We start from the raw sequence: 16,965 nt of genomic DNA, 5'->3' as shown, positions 1-16,965 counted from the left end.
CGCCGCCCCCTCCCTCCGCGCAGGCGGTGAGGCCGGGCCCGGCAGCGCAACTCATCGCACGTCCCGGGGAGCGGGGGCGGGTGTGAGTGTGAGTGTGAGTGAGTGTGTGTGACTGAGTGTGAGTGTGTCCGTGTCCGAGCCTCTCGCCCTGGGCAGGGACAGCCCTTCCCTCTCCTTCCTACAGCTGAGAATGTTTTGCTCCTGAGATTTGCTTCCCTTGTTCTCCCTCTCTCGCTCCTCAGGCCACCCAAGAGCCCCTGACACCCGTGCTGTGCCTCGTCTCCCACCCGCCCCGGCACAACTTGTCATTTTGCCTTACAGCCTTCCAGCAGCTGCTCACTTTCCCCACAGGACGTTTGTTGCCATTAGGCAGCTCGGGTTATATTTTTATTTAAAGCCCGCTAGCCCCTTATTTCCCCATTCTCACTCCTTTAGGAGCACCGGAGGACTCGGACGTGCTGTGTCGGCTCTTGCCTGCCCTGCAGCCCGCCCTGCAGCCCCCCTGCCCGGTGGGACAGGCACAAGGCCTTGCTGCTGCCCACCGTCCCTGCGGGCCTGCGCCGCGCTTAAGGCCTTGCTGCTGCCCACTGTCCCTGCGGGCCTGCACCGCGCTTAAGGCCTTGCTGCTGCCCACTGTCCCTGCGGGCCTGCACCACGCACAAGGCCTTGCTGCTGCCCACCGTCCCTGCGGGCCCACACAGGGCTCCTGCCCCGCCGCGCTTCCCCACGAGGTACCTGAGCAAAGTCCCCCAGGTTCAGCTCTGGGGAAGCTTCTGTCATCTATTTTGTAGCAGGTCCGGCTGTCTCACCTCTTCTCATCGAGCAGGAACAAGCCATGCTGGGCATTTCTGTGATTCCCGTGTTTTTGGAGAGATGTTCAGCAAGTCTGACCTGCAGTTCGTACTAAACATCAGTTACTATATCTATATATATACACACACACCTGCATTATTGCAGCCTTTGGGTTTATTCCCTCACAACCCCACGGTGCCCACACACTCCGTGTTGTCCCAGCAAACTGGATGGAGAAGTCCTCTGTATTTATTCCTCGTACTCCAAACACAATTCTGGACATTCATATCACAGAATCATATCATTGAATGGTTTGAGTTGGAAGGGACCTTAGAGATCATCCAGTTGCAACCCCCCTGCATGGGCAGGGACACCTCCCACCAGACCAGGTTGCTCACAGCTCCATCCAACCTGCCCTTGAACGCTTCCAGGGATGGGGCTTCCACAACTTCCCTGGGCAGCCTGTTCCAGTGTCTCACCACCCTCACACTAAAGAATTTCCTACTAATGTCTAACTTAAATCTCCTTTCTTCCAGGTTTGATCCATTATCCCCTGTCCTCTCACTAGGATCCTGTAAAAGGTCACCCCAGCCATTCAGGACCAGCCCTGTGGTTCACATCATGCCCTTCAGATTCCCCTTTTTTGCAGCAGATTCATGTCCTTTGATTTAGGCACTATATTTTTTTATTATTACTCTCAAGTGGCTTTTATTCTTTTACTGTCCTTTTCAAACCCAGGTTAAAGGCCAGTTAAGGGGATAAAAAAGTTGATATTATGAGTTTCTTTGTTTTGCTTTTCTTTGCTTTGAGTAGGAAATGATTTTTGTGTGTGTGTTGACCAGAGTTGAATTTGCGTACATTTTTCATCCAAAAATTAATCTTTTTCTTTCAACAGCAATTAAAATAAATCTCAAAATCCCCTTTGAAGACCCCGAGAATTAATATTTGGCGTCTGGTTTCTATTCTGTTGTCTCCAATATTTATTCAACTTTTTCCTCAGATTGTTTGAACTGATACCTCAAATCCCTCCTTTCCCACCCTGCCACCACTGTAGCTGGATGGAGTTTCTCAAGCTCTTCCACAAAAGAACAAAAGTTTTTGACAACTATGTGAACTGTGATTTGTCCTCTGAATGGGACTGATTTAAGATTTGTTTTCTAAACCTAAAATCCGGTTTAGATGTAAAAGCAAGATTGCACATTGTAAGACAAAGTCTGTTTTCCATTAGGGTATGGTTTTCTTATGTTTACTCAAGATGTACATTAAGATACATACCTTGTATCAATTACACTTGCATTTGCAGGATGTGCATACTGAAAGTTTTCTGATCCATATCAGTGATATAATGGAAACATTTATGTGAAGCTCACACACACAATCATAAATTGTATTAAATATGTTTAGTATGGAAATAGCATTATCAATAAAGTACAGTAATTTTTGCAGGTCTAACATTCAGTCGTTTCAAAACCTATTTTCAGCTTTGAATTTTCTTAATACTACTATGAAATGAGGAGAAGAGTTAAAACACCAAGTATGTAGGAGGAGGATAATGACAGAAGCACCCAAATCAAGGTGACCAACAGCCCAGGTAATCCTCACACACATCTTAGCCTGAGGAACTTTAGACGAGAGTGTAAGATGTCCTGACAAAATAGTGTGCAATGAAGATGTCTTTAATAAGCACTGAAGACTCCAAAAAAAGTGCTCTTCCTGAGCCACATCTCCCCACCTCTGCCTGCAAAGTGCTCTAACGGTATTTCCTCACAGAACAACAGCCCCAGCACGGTGCTGCTTTCAGGAGTTCTTCCAGGTCTTGTGCTGCTTTGCTCAAAATAAGCTTTGGTGTTTCCCTCCTAGCTAGGCACAGTCACTAGTGCAGTCAGGCTCACTTTGAACACCCCCCTGCTGCCTTGTGTGTTTGATTTCCTTCAGACTCTAACCAGGTCACCCTCCTGCTCTTCAGCATCTTCACTAGGCAGCACGTGCCTTGTTCTTCAACCACAAGAAGGCAAGCTCAAATGATCTTCCTACCTACAAGTCCCTGAAACTGTCATTAGAGAGCTAGATTTTCTCAAAAACAACTTTTTCCCATCAAAGACTGCCTCACAGTACAAGCCAGAGCAGGATGACCAGGAGTTTCCTTTCAAAAGCACATTCCCAATACATGGTTTAGGCTTCTGGATCCTATCAGAATTTCGTAACCACTAACAACACAAAAATCACGAGTCAGGCTGTCAAACTGCTCATGCCTCCCTCTACAGGCTAATTCCTTCAGCCTAGAAGGTGCTTCCTAACTGGAGGCCTCCGGCAGCTGAAGCAATGCCAGCTTGTGCTTTTGGTCTTCCAAGGCTGATCCTCACTGAAGACCCTGGCGTCTGTCTGCATCTGGTGTCATTAGTGCGACGGATGGAGCAGAAAGCAGTGCTTACTTAGGTCCCCTAAGAAAACACAGGGGAGGAATGAATGTCAAGGAGCTGTCAATAAAATGTATGAGTAGCTACATCAGCACGGAGGAGTGCAGGGGGAAAAGTAGGTGCAAAGAGAGTAGAGGTGAAATCCTCTCCTCATATGAGAACTGGCTCTTCATAGATCCATGTCATCTAAATGGCTGTGTGAAGGGGCCACTAAATAGGAGAAAAACCAACATTTCTGTTAATTATGCAAAGAAAAACTCATGGAAAGATAAGTGGATAGTGGAAAAGTGATCTGGGTGTCTTTCAGGGTGGAAAAGAAAGGACCCGGTCCTACTCTGACTGAAATTGGTAGCTGTGGGTTCCATTCATTGCAGCAACAGAAGATTTAGATTCATGAATACAACCAAGAAAGCCAAAACTAATCCTCAGTTTTGAAAGAATTCGTACAAGCAGATCAATAGCATGAATTAAAGTTTGCTGAAACTGGCTTCAAAAGCAGCACGAAGAGAGCAGTGAGAAAAACTCAAAACTCCATAGGGAGAAAGCAGGAAGATTTGGGAGACAATTTAATAGAAACAAACCCCAACTCAATAAGACTGTAAATGGTGAAGATGGGCAAATTAGGCCTTTACTTAATCTTGATGCAGCTTTGTTCTAGGAGCCTGTTGCTAACAGGCAAGAAGACAGAAGTTAGGACAGTGTATCTGGACTATGGCAAGACTCCAATAAAGACTCCAGGCACCACTCCAAAAGTGCATTTCTCCTGTGTGGCTACCAAAACAAGCCCTAGCTGAGAGGCAGGAGCGTGGCATGCTGAATCTGATATAAAAAGATTAAAAAAGGACAAAGCAGATGCAACAGATATTCATTCAGTCATGTAACATGCAAGCAATTTAGAGGCCCAAGGGAACATCATCTGGTTGTAGAAGTAAACACAACACCTTTTGTAGTAGTCAGTCATTTTAAGCCCAACGTCCCTGCTATGATCTGCTACGATCTCTGGGTTCTAGCAGGCATGGAGGAGGTCTAGGGAAGCTCAGGAGCTTTGGCCCTTACATCAGCACTGTCCAGCCATGGCTATGGGGTTCCCTTCTTCCCTTTCTCTCCCTTCACATCCTCTGTCACAGAATCACAGAATATTAAAGGTTGGAAGGGACCTTTGAAGATCATCGAGTCCAACCCCCCTGTCAGAGGGGGGGTTACACTAGGGCAGATCACTCAGAAAGTCATCCAGACAGGTCTTGAAAGTCTCCAGAGAAGGAGACTCTACAGCCTCTCTGGGCAGTCAGTTCCAGTGCTCTGTAACCCTCACAGTAAAGTTCTTTCTCATGTTGAGGTGGAACTTCCTGTGCTTGAGTTTGAATCCATTGCCCCTCATCCTATCTCAGGGCACAAGTGTCACATGAAGGTGGTCTTTCTCCCTGGGAAGAACAAAAGTTTTGACTCACGTGGGTTTGGTGATGTTACCCTGCACAAGGGTGTTGAGTGCACGTGTTGGGAGCTTCAAATCAACTGACTGATTGCAGAGCCTTGCCTCCCACAGTGGAAACCCAGGCTGTTTGAAACCTTCATTTAACTATATGCTATATTGTTTCAGGTGGTCAAAGTTTTATTTTACTTCTCTAGTAAATATCTTCCAGCTCCGAAACGAGAACTTTGGGAAAACTGCTCCCACAACACAACTTAAAAATCACCCTGCAGAGACCTTATGTTCCTCAGCCTAAATCCAGCCTTCAGTGTGTCTTGAGTTATGAGGTTGTCCAGACCACTAATAAAGGACCAGGGGAATTTACACCAAAAAGCATAAACAAGTCAACAATAAAAATAACAATTTATCTCTTCTTCCTCCCCAATGCCTTGCTCCAAAGGTCACTGTGTTCTCTCATGGAAGCAAAGCTCTATAATGTGCGTTTAGATGCTTTCAGTCAAATCCCAGAATTCTTACTCACTTTTCCCTAACTTTTGTGGATTTTTAGTTTGCACTGTTTCCTTGAGTGAGGTCTGTGAAAGGGGCTCCAGAACAGAGCTGTTGGTCACAGAAAAGCACTGCTCACTGGGGCACAGGCTGTGTGGCTCCTTGCTCAACCCCCAGTGACTACACTGTAGCATCAGGAAAGAAACAAGCTCCCAGCCTGCTTCCTGTGTTGCAGATGAGGTTTGTTACAACAGGCTCAGTCAGCCAACCGAAAAAGCAGGTTATGGGAGGGTACATCTGGCTCTGTACACTCTTCAACGCAGCAAGGGCTGAAGAGACAGGTTCCCTCTGTGCAGAAAGCAGCCTGCAGAGCCCAGCAGCTGGTTGTGAAAGCAAACCCTCATCCATGTCATCACGACATCAAGTTTTACCAAGCAGCAGCTCTAACACTGTCTAGAAAGAAGCAGAGCTGATTAGGAGGAGTGGGACAGACATTGCTCCCTCGCAGAGCTTCCCACAGAAACCCAACTTGCCTTGTAAAGATGCCATGGCATGGGAGAGCTACTCCCTTTCCTCTCACTTCAGTGAACTCTGGCCCCAAATCTCTCCCTAAGATTATTCGATAGACAGGACAAAGCATTTTACAGGGCTCAGTTTGGCCCAGAAGTTTGGAATTGCCCAGATTTTTGGAAAATGTAGGTTCCACTGTGCTAAGTCCCTGGCTGCAGGGACATTGTGCAGGCTTCCAGCTGCCTTCCCAGGTTCTGCCACTAAAAAAACCCAACATCCCTGGCTTCCTTTGCACTTCCAAATCACACAGTGTGTTTTGTCAATGTCCACCACTGTTTAAAGCCCCTCTAGGCTCCTGCTGGGGACATGATTTCTCTCCGAGTTGCACAGGCAGCAGGAGACTCTTCCTGATTTTAAAGAAGGCTCCCATGGATCATGAATAATCTGCAACATTCTCAACACAAGCCTTATCCAGTTGTCTGGTAACATGCAGAAGGGCTCTCATCTGAAAATCCCATCGGCAGCCTGAGCAATCCACGGGCATTTGGAAGTGCTCAAGGATCAGAAAGAGCAGAGCTGGCAGGTCACCCCGAGAAACCGCTGCACATAGAGCAGCTCCAGCGCGCTTATTGGAACATCATGTCTTCATGGAAGTTTGCTAAACATTTGCTCGTCCTTAGCCCTCAAAGGCCATACCTCAGCTGCTGCAACTCAGACCAACCCATCTCCTCATCATTAATACTAAGCAGCACATAGAGAGACACCCAGTTTGACGTCCAGGCAGCCAAGCGAGGGGGAACAGTGTTACACCTTGCAGAAGGCTCCAGCTGATGTCCTCCAGGGCTGTGAGCCAGAGCAGCTCCCCAGGTCAGGCATCCATCTACCTAGCTTCCTGCACTGTTATCCCAGGGACACAGGGTCATTCCTCCATGGAGTTCAGGCTAAATTGGCTTGCATCTGGACACCTTGAAGCAAGTCAGAGGAGACCAAGCAACTCTCTGCAGAGGCATCCTTGTGCAGCCATGGCATTGGAAAGATGTTATGTTTCTCAGCTGTGTCTGTACCTCATCTAAGATCTCCACTTTTTCCTTTTTAAACACAGAAGAAGGGAAAAGAGATACCATTATTTCACTCCCTAACAGAACAATTTATATAAATAATTTGCACAAGTGGGGGCAGTTTATCAGGGAGATTCATGCAATGAAAGGACCTTCAAGCCCAACAGAGCAAAACACCTGTGGGTAATGATCACATATGCACACAAGCATATACAGATACACCACGTGTACACTAAAAGATTAGTTGTAAAATTGGTAAATAAAAGCTGGAGATTCACTCAATCAGAATGTTGTGTGTGCATTAAAAATGAATCTATATATTTACCAGTAAATATAAAAAAATAACTTCACCTTAAGGCAGACATCTTGGCTGAAAAAATCCTTACTAACAAAATCTCTTTTTCTGACACACTCGATTACATTGATCCTTATTTTGATGCAATCTAAAGGAGTGGGGGTAGATCATAGGGCAAGAGTCTGAGGATTTTACTCCTCCTTTTGCTGCTGATTGCATTAACAACCAAGGCAAACCAGATCTCTGCTATGTTTCACAGTTTCCCTTTTATAAGTGGGGATATTTCTTACAAGTTTTTGCAAAGCAGTTTGAGATCTTCAGGAGAAAGTAGCTATTTAAATGCTCTATGTTATTATTTTAGGCCCAAATTCAGGAAAACATATATGTTTAAATCCTGCTGCTTTAATGGGTCAAAAGCACCTACTTTAGGCTAAGCTCATATTGATGTGGTCTTTCTGAAAAAGCTGCCCTAAAACTTCTAATTATCTCTATTAAAAATATATCCCATTGAAGCTTACTTAAAAGATCGAGTTAATTTTTAAAAGGGGGGTAAAAACTAGTGAATTAATGGCAGCTCAGCATATTGAAGCATTACCTTCCAAGGTTTTTTTCAGCAGAAAGAGGCACACAGGAGTACCCATGCCTTTTTGATTAGATACATGCAGTACACATTAGGTCCCCTCCAAAGATCCTCGGGCCGTATGGAGCCAGCAGCAGCTCCATGTTGTCATCAGGGAGAAAAAAAAGAAAAAAGATCAAACTCTTTTTCTTGGAGCCAGGCTTCTTCCCTTGGCTCCCCCCCTCCCATATTTGTATATATTCCGAGAGGAGAGTCAGGCTTAGTTTGCTCATAAACTGCAGTTCCTGGGCGGACCCCACACACAGCTGGGCTTTAGCCACTGGATCCGCCTTCCCGGCAAGCCTGGCCGGGAGCCTCGCAAGCTCGGGGCTCCGGGCTTGACAGCAGAAACACAAGAGACTGGCTGCACTGAGGGGAGATGAACTGGTCAACGCTGTGAAGCTGGGCTTCTGGTCATTGGTGGGATCCAGAAAATGGGTTACTGGAGAAGACCGGGTCTGCTTTCCTTGCTGCTGCTCTCCTTCTGTGAGTAGAAAAATGTTTCTGCTTAGGCAACACGAAGCAACATACTCCGAGAGGTCGTTTATTTTTCCTTCCTCCAGCAAAATTGCTAATCTTTGAGTCCTCCCCTGACAGCAATTAGCTGGAGGATTGGAAATAGCTGAGAATTTAGTAGAATAGGCTGCTATGACTGCATCAGCTGTGTCTTTCTCGTACAGCGAAGGGCGAGTGGTTGCCTTGGTGGAAAGCGCTGCGTGCTCGCTTGGAGCAGCTCGCAGATGTCAGTGTTTACAGTGCAAAAATATATATAGGTCAGCTTGACTTGTTGGAAGTTTTTATGTTATTGAGGGAGATTAAAAGCAACTGAAGTGCAGCGCTGTACGATCTGGCTTCGACAGTGTCCAGATGTGGTGAAGTTTTCAGCTTAGAACTTTTATCAGCCCCGCTTTATGCAGTGAATTAATCGAACTATTAAAGAAGGAAAGAAGGGGAGGGGGGGAGGAGAAGTTTCTTTGCAACAACATCTGGTTATTCAGCAAACCTTTCCAGCACTTACGTAAAGATTTCTTTGTAAGAAGTGCCTGTTTAGGTTTTGATAGCACTTCTTCAATACTGTAGATAAAAACTCTCCAGCAGCACTTGAAAATGTGCCCATCCATGGTTTAACTCCTCCTGTTTATGTCTTGAAGATTGTTTCATAACAGGGAATAGATTTGTATATAACTGAGTGTTATATAGTGCATGTCTTTCTGTATATACTGTGCTATGTATGTGTATACACACATCTATCCCTATATAGCATATATTTATGTATTTGCATGGACAATGGCACTTTTTATAGTGAACTCTTACAAACACAGAAAATTCAATGGAACTAAAGCTGCTTTTTCTCAAATGAAGTAGGATTATAATTCCAGTATTTTTGCATCCAAATGAAATAAATGGGGACAGGGATCTGTATCTGCATTCACTTTACATGGGTCCCCCTATCTACAGGAGCAGGGAATGAAAGAATAGTATAGATCAGTAATTTGGGTGCAGGCAAACACAACCCTTGGTGCAACTGTTGAAGCAGAGACTTGGATTTGAGACATAAGGTTGATTCTTCAACCAGAAAAATGTGGAGATGTATAGTATTAGTTATTGTATATAACACCCTAAAACATGGTTTGAAATGGAGGACACTATATCGATAACATCCTGCTAAATTAATTGCATTTGGAGCAGAGCTGAAGGAATTACTACAAGGTACTATTTAAAGCACAATGTTGGGTCATTTTTGGTAAGAAAGAAGACCACTAATTATCCTTCAAAAATATCTAATTTGGGAGTTATTTAACTTACGGTTTCCTCTTTCTGAGAGGCAAGTTTTTAATTTGAAAGAAGCCAAACCAAAACATATCACAATGACCAAGTTCATCTGAAAGGTTATGTGAGTGATACAGTGACAAAATTTGCCTCCATGTGGGGAAAGAAAACAACAAACCAAGTCTCACCCTCTCTGATTCAGCTCAACAATGACATGTGTTTTCTGGGGCTACATCCACTTCCTTTGTATATCATGTTAAGATCAACCACGCAGCCATTCTGAGACAGTGAAAGTACCCTGGGAGCCCACTTTGCATTGACACTAAGAAGGAAGGGAAAAGCAAGTGCCCCAAAATGACAGAAAATACATGTTCAGTTATTCTTCAAGCAACAAATCCCACTGCTCACTCAGCCTCTCTTTAAAGAGTGACAACTCTGGCTTGGTGACAGCAGCAAGTTGCTTCTCTTTGCTCAGAGATTTAAGACTTGCCATAGAGACCACAGTCCAGATTGTATCTTGAGTATCCCAGCATAACTCCCTTGAGGCCAGCTGAGTGTTAATAGGGACTTTGCTGCTCTCCCTAAAAGCTTATACTGGGGCAGCAGAGACCCAAATTTGCACTCCACACTGATTGTCCCTTTTATCACCAATGTGACTGAGTGGCCACCAGACAGCACACCTGACTGCTTTTGTCTGTATGTGATGCAAAAAAAGCACTAGTCTGGCAGACTGCTGAAATTTCAGCTACTGGATTTCCCCAATTCTCCATGGCCAGCCCTAGCAAGGCTTCTAAATACCTACCCTTAAACTTCTCCCCAGTGGCTGCTGGAGGGCAGCATTTTTACACAGTTTTCTCAGTGGAAGGTGCAGACAGGACGTGGTTGCACCACTGCTAATGTGAACCCATATGCAAAGGAACAGGGAATCCTTCCAGGGCAAAGATCTAGCACAGTTCTGGATTTACCTAGCCCAGGAAAAAAAACAAAACCTCAAACATCATGCAGGATTAGAAAACTTGTCTTACAGTGGGGGGTGCTGAAGGCTTCAAGTGTCTTTTGTTTAGTCAGGAGAGAGCTGGGAGGTGATCTAGTCCTCATCCACAACCAGGTGCAGGAGAGATGCTTTCTGGCAGAGGGCTTCCTCTTCTGTGGGACAGAGGAAAAACAAGATTTACACTCTGGAAGCTGAAACCGGGTGCTTTTGTGTTCAAGCACAACACAGTAAGTTGTTCCAGTAGGTAATTACTTGGGCTCAGGATGTGATGGATTTTTGTTGCTCAGAGGTCTTCAATGACTGCAAGACCATCTGCTCTGTAAACTATAACCTAGAAGTTACAGATGAGATATAGGGATTACTGTGTTGTGCACATGGAAACACTCTGGTCTTAAAGTTAATAATTAGGAGTTCTCCTGCCCTGTTTTGCATCAGAATCAAGGAAGTCTCCCTCGTGCTCCATCAGGATTAGGGCTCGGGTCAGGCCATGCAAACACGGGGCTGAGCAAAATCTCATCTCACAGAGAGGGGAGAAAAGCACCACAGCTCTGAGCTGTTAAGACAACCTCAGGAATGTGAGCTAAGTGTCACTGGTGTGATGACAGCTCTGGGGCTTGAAGAGGCCCAGGAGCCCAGCAGAGTGCTTTTGGGCATCCAGTCTCCAAAAGAGAACATGAAACTCATAGTCTGCCAGGGCACATAGCACTTAACAAGGGAGAGCTGTACCCCAGATGATCTGTTGAAGTTCCAGTGAAAGAAAAAGAGGATCTGTGAAACAAGGGAAGGTTGCAGGTCTGCTGCCCCAAGTGCAGAGCTCCCAGTTCCTGGATTTTGGGTCTGCTTCCCCATAAGTCTGTCTCCCATTAAAATGCTGACCCACTAAAATATCCTGGCATTTTTTGCTGTGAGTCTCCTGGGCTTCTTTTTCCATGGTCCTCAAGGCACTTTGATGGCTCTGCAGAGGGTATCTCTTGGTAGATGGTGGGTCTCTGAAGCCACATGCTCTTTCCTGCTTGTACAAACCAGCCCCTCTTCCCCCAGTGAGCCTCTTTGGCTAAACATATAGAGCGTATATAATTCATAAATCATGACAGGGAGCTCTGGGGCTGTCAGAAAAACATCTCTGACCTATCCCAGGCTCCTCAAGCAGCTTGTTCAAGAAGTTGGCCTCTTATTCCTAAGGTCACCAGTGCTAAAACCAGGGCTGGTACTGCCACCGGAATGCCAGCCCACTCCTCAGGCAGGGGAGCTGTTGGGATTGCACCCCAACACCAAAAGACACACAGTTCAGGAACATGGGGTAAACCTGAGCTGGAGAGGACGAGGGAAGGAAGAGTATGAAGGGAGAGTCACCTTCCATTTCATAGGCAAATGCACCCTTTTGCAGTAAGGGGTTCTGCAGATCCAAGGCTGAGCTGGAGCAGCAGCACAGCAGACCTCTTTTCCCAGACTATACGGCACATGGAGGTGTGTGCTGCCCACCCCAGGACTCACAGCTGGCAGGGTTGGTTTTGACAGTCCTCCTCAAGTAGCACCATAGTTCATTTCAGTGTTAAGACAGTCAAAACAGCCAGGAAGAAATTATCACCCACAAAACCAACCAAGCGGCTGCAAGGGCTCTATCTTGGCTGGGTGCAGGTAGCTGGGGTGGGAGCAGGCACAGCATCCCACTGCCTGAAGGAGAAATTCGTGCATCATACCACAAGGCTAAACTAGAACAAAGCTGCAACAAATTTTCCAGTTAGGAAATAAAAGGGAAAAGCACCAGAAAATCCCTGACAATGCAAACCCAGAGTCCTCTGCAGCATTGCAAGCGGCATGAGACTCAGTAAGGAAATTGACAGGTTATTTTGAATTCACCTTTACACTTCTCCAAACCTGATACTAGAGTTTCATCCCTTGGTGTAACTTAGACTAACTAAAGGCGAATAAAGCTGGCAGTGTGCAGTTCTATCAGATTTATGAAAGCAAGCATTTCCTCTCCCCCTGCATCTCCAGCTTTGCTTGGAATTGAGACAGGCTGCTCATCATTAAAGCTACTCAAATCCATATTTTAGGGGGAGAGGTGCTGTGAAGGAAAGTCCTTTCTGAAATTCCATGGAATTTGAAATTAAAAACTATTGTTTTCTAAAAAGCAAAACCCAAAGCTGATTTTTAGTGGTGCTTTACTAGTGTTGTCACTATTTCATGATGGTCTCAAAGAGAGCTTTGTGTACTAGTAGTAAAAAAGTTCAGCCAGCTGCAATCATGATAGTTGTTACTCCCATTAGAGATGGAGTCCTGAACAGATGTATCCCACATACTCACTGAATATGCAGAAAGCAAACACTGGCATTAAAAACAGGTGACTGGGGGCTTTTATTCTGAGAAAGTATTCAACTCTACTGCCTGTCCTCTGCAGCTTTAGATTGTTCCCTGTTTTGCTCCATTGAGTTTATTTCCTCAGGTCAATATTTTCCTCTCCCCTTAGTGATAACTCTGCAACATTTGCTTTCAGCTGGGCTCCACAGTGTTGCAACTTGCCATAAACTAATGAACTCTCCCATAGATTGTTGTGTTTTCAAGGAAGCACAACATCTGATCTTTTTATTAAAAAAGAAAAAAACCAGTCCCACCAAAATCAGACAAAAGCAGCAGCTCCCACACACTTTGCTCCTTCCACATTCCGTGCTCAGCGCTGCGCGCCAAGTGAAAGCCTCGCACTGGAAGGGGCCTCCATGTAGCAGGGAGATAACACCCCTGATGGCTGCCTGCCTTATCAAACCTGGGGATTACAGCTACATTATCTCCCTGCTGGACCCCAACTGTGGGATAACATTTCCTTAGGGACCAGCAGTGGGAAATGAAGGGGTGGCTGAAAGCTGTCTTGGCTGTGCTCGCATGTACATCCCTGAGTTCAGAGACAACTGTTGCCATCCTGCCTGCAGAAAGGATCTGTAAGATCCATCAGACTAATAATTTCTCCTTCACCAGTTGGCTCCTCCTTTTTATTATGGCCCATGTAGGGCTGAAACTCTCCTGCCAGCTGCTGGTAGCTGTCAAGCTTTTAGAAGAAATGGGAGAGCCTGATCATTGTGCAACCCCCTCTGCAGCCTGTGCTCCCTCCAGTTAAACCACTCCAGGACTTACCCTTCCATGGAGCTGTTCCACCACAGCGTTTTGCTTCCCATTGATAAGCCAGGAACATGCCTGACAAAGGACAGCTGCTTTATACCACAACAAACACATCTTGGCTTTGGGGCAATGGATGTATCCAGCTGCACACTGCAGCCTGCACTGGGCAGAGGGCTTTCACCCACAGAGACTCTAGCAGCTCTCAGGATGTATCTCAACCCAAGTGTTACTCTTGAGTAGACAGGATTATTTGTAGCTGGATTTAAGATTAAGATAATAGTAATTCCCTGTTGCAAGATCTCTCACATTGCCATGCTGTAGATGGAGGTGTTCCCTTTAGCTCCATGTCGTCTGCTCTCCACCAGGTCCAAAACTCCAGCTCTGCTGGATAAGCAGAGGTCTGAAGAAAGCTATCCCAACAGCTTCCAGCTCCAGAGTCTATGCTGATGAGGCTTGAAGGTGTCTGAAGGAAACATCTGCCTGCCTTCACTCAGCCTGCAAAGAGCTGCTGTCCTCCATTTGCAACATACAATGCTAAGTCCTCTGACCATGCCTGGGAACTGGAGAGTCCGTACCTCCAGGACATTCACACCCTGATACATGCCCTGCATGCAAAGCAGTGCTGATGAGCTCATGCCAGCAAGCATGGCAGCCAGCAAACAGGTCCCCTGGCCCAGGACTCAGGCAGAGCTGAGCCCTGAAACAGTCACCTGAAGTGATACCAACTGATGTGATCTGATCATTGATAAGGCATCTCCTTACCTCAATATCTGAGCATATTCTAATCTCTTTGCTTTGCCCAATACCCCATGAAAATATTCCATCTGGGAACAACACATCTTTCTATTGGGGGACCCAAAGAGACATCTGCTGGAGTTCCTAGTCTGCTGGTTGTGACACCACTTAAGAGGGGCCTTTTCCTGAGATGGACAATGCAAAACCCTGCAACTCTGAAAGGGAGCCCTTCCTACTTCAGCCATTCCAAGTGAGACAGCTTGACTGTGTCCTGCAGTCACCTGCACACTGTGCATCACATCAGAAAGTTGATACTGCCAATGTCAATTCATACAACGCCTGGCACTGGAAATCCAGAGAAGAATTTCTTCTCTTTTCCTGCAAAATCAGGATTTCAGACCCTTTCTCTTGAACGCTTCCTGGGAGTGCCACAACTACAAGTCATTCTGGGGTCTTTACAGCTATTATGGATATAGACACTTCCTTAAAAAGATCCATTGGTATTTTCATGTGGATCATTTAATAAAATGCCACCTAAGCAGAATGAGTGCCCATGTACACTGACAAGTGTTTGACAGAGCAGGTCACCAGCCAACACATCTGGGACACGATGAATAACATCTGTCTGATGTTGCTTGATAAAACTTCCTGCCTGGGAGACTCTGAACATCAGCATCCAGTGTGGAAGAAACTGGATCAGCTGCTGTCTTGCTGTGTAAAGCATTTTTTCCATGCTAGGTCTATCCCAAAATTAGCCCCAACTGCTCCATTATAGCAAACAAGACCCTTCTCCTTACAGTGGGAAGGGACACACAGAGGCATAAGCAATGAGCAGTTGAATGAATCATCCTTCTTCAAACCAACCCAGGATACAAACATCCACAGAAATAAGACCAATGGATCCCCCGGGAGCTCAGTTCCTGCCATGTCTTTAATATGTCAAAAGGCACTTGGTGGTGGTAAAATATGGTGACAGACGTTCCCACCAGAGGCACAGGGTATTTGCTTGGGGGTGAGATTCCCTCAGCAAACATTTACTCTCTTTTTGTGTATTTGTCCTGTGCTCCCATTTCTAGAAGAGCAGTAGAAATGGCACAAGATTCTCTTTCACTCTCATGGCAGCTGTTGCCTCTGCAACAGGCTGTGGCCTGGGAGGCAGCTCTTGGGCAGCAGTTCTGCTCAGCAATGCTCAGACCACAGCACACTTCAGGGGGTGTCCTGGGGCAGGATACTGAGTTGAAATGTGCTACTGCCAAATTATGAGGTCTCAGTGGGAAATGGTGAATGGAAAGCATTCCCCTCCTTGTCCACTTCTTTGTGCCGGAGGAGAGTTTCACCCCTGCACCTTGTCCCCTCCAGCTGCTGAGACTCCCTGGAGCTGTGCTGCAGCTCTGTCGAGGCCTTGGGACCTGTGGGAAGCCTCTAGTTTTGCAAGAAGAGTCTCTGGAGAGGCACTGCACAGACCTGCAGGTTCCCGTTACTTTCATGTGCAAGGAAAAAGCACTTCAGGCCCTGTCAAAAGGATTCTTGGTCCCATTCCTGCAAAAATTCCTTTCCAAAACCCACTTCCCTCTGCCCTCCTGCCATAACTCTCTTCTGCTGTAGAAAAATAGAAAATGCTCAAGTTGAATTCAACCCGTTTTGGCCATGCTTTATGATAGGTCACAACATAAGCTCCTTAAATAGTACTTTTTAAAGACATCAAGAAAGAAATGAAAGAGAAGAACACACCATCTATTACTCACTAAATGCAGGACATTTTAAGAAAATAATGAATGTTTTTAGTGCCCATAATCCAGACTAGCCTCAAGTATAAGTTCCCTCTGAGAGCACAAATTACTTAATTACTGTTAGATCCAGCCTAAATGAGGGCAAAACTTGACTCTACGCTATAATTTTAACAGGCAGTGCTGGAACAACTTGACACTAGCACATTGATGGAGAGTTAAGAGACCATCTCTGTCCCAGCATCTCATCACACAGTCCCTTGCACTCCTTGCTGCTCCTCAGGAATCAAAATGATACCAACACAGAAAAATGCAAACCAGTCAATCACAAGAAGTCCACCCGAGATATGAAGGGCCACTCCAGCCTAACATCTCTTTGTGAGCTCATCAAAGTCCTTCTAGCAGATGGTACCAGGAATTTCAAACACTTCTCAGGAAATTCATCTAAACCATCAGTAAACCATTTGCACTTAAAACAGAGTGAACCCTGTTGCCCAAATGTGACCCAGATAATGTTTCTTACATGTTTACCTATTTGGATGATATATTTAAATTTCACTTCCACCTATTCACAGAGATCCAGGATTCCTGCAGAGGTTGAAAAACATACAGAAAACTGAAGTCTGGAGTATAATATGATGATAATAGTAAAAAAACCCCATATATATATAAAAATAAAACAAACCTGCTGTGCAGTAGTTTTACTTGGATTGCTCTAGTCAAGACAGAGCATGGCCTGCAACTGACTTGCATCTGCCTTGCTTTTGCTGTTAGGTTGGTTGCTCCTGCTTGTATAGGCAGAAAGAGGAACTCCTGTCTTCCTGAGAATGAGATGCAGAAGCTGCAGTTAAGTAAACCAGATACAGAATACACTGTTGATGGCTCTGGAGAAACAAGAGCAAGAAAAATGATGACAACAGCATTGTTGAGTCAGTTGACTCTTACCTCTGCTGTTCAGCTCCCAAACCTGCAAGTGCTGATAAATCCTCAGTAATTTCTGCAACAACATGAGCTCAAAC

The sequence above is a fragment of the Chaetura pelagica genome, unplaced genomic scaffold (assembly GCF_000747805.2).
Source record: "Chaetura pelagica isolate M959 unplaced genomic scaffold, ChaPel_1.0 scaffold3, whole genome shotgun sequence".
Classification (NCBI taxonomy): Eukaryota; Metazoa; Chordata; class Aves; order Apodiformes; family Apodidae; genus Chaetura; species Chaetura pelagica.
Note: the sequence above shows the minus strand (reverse complement) of the source record.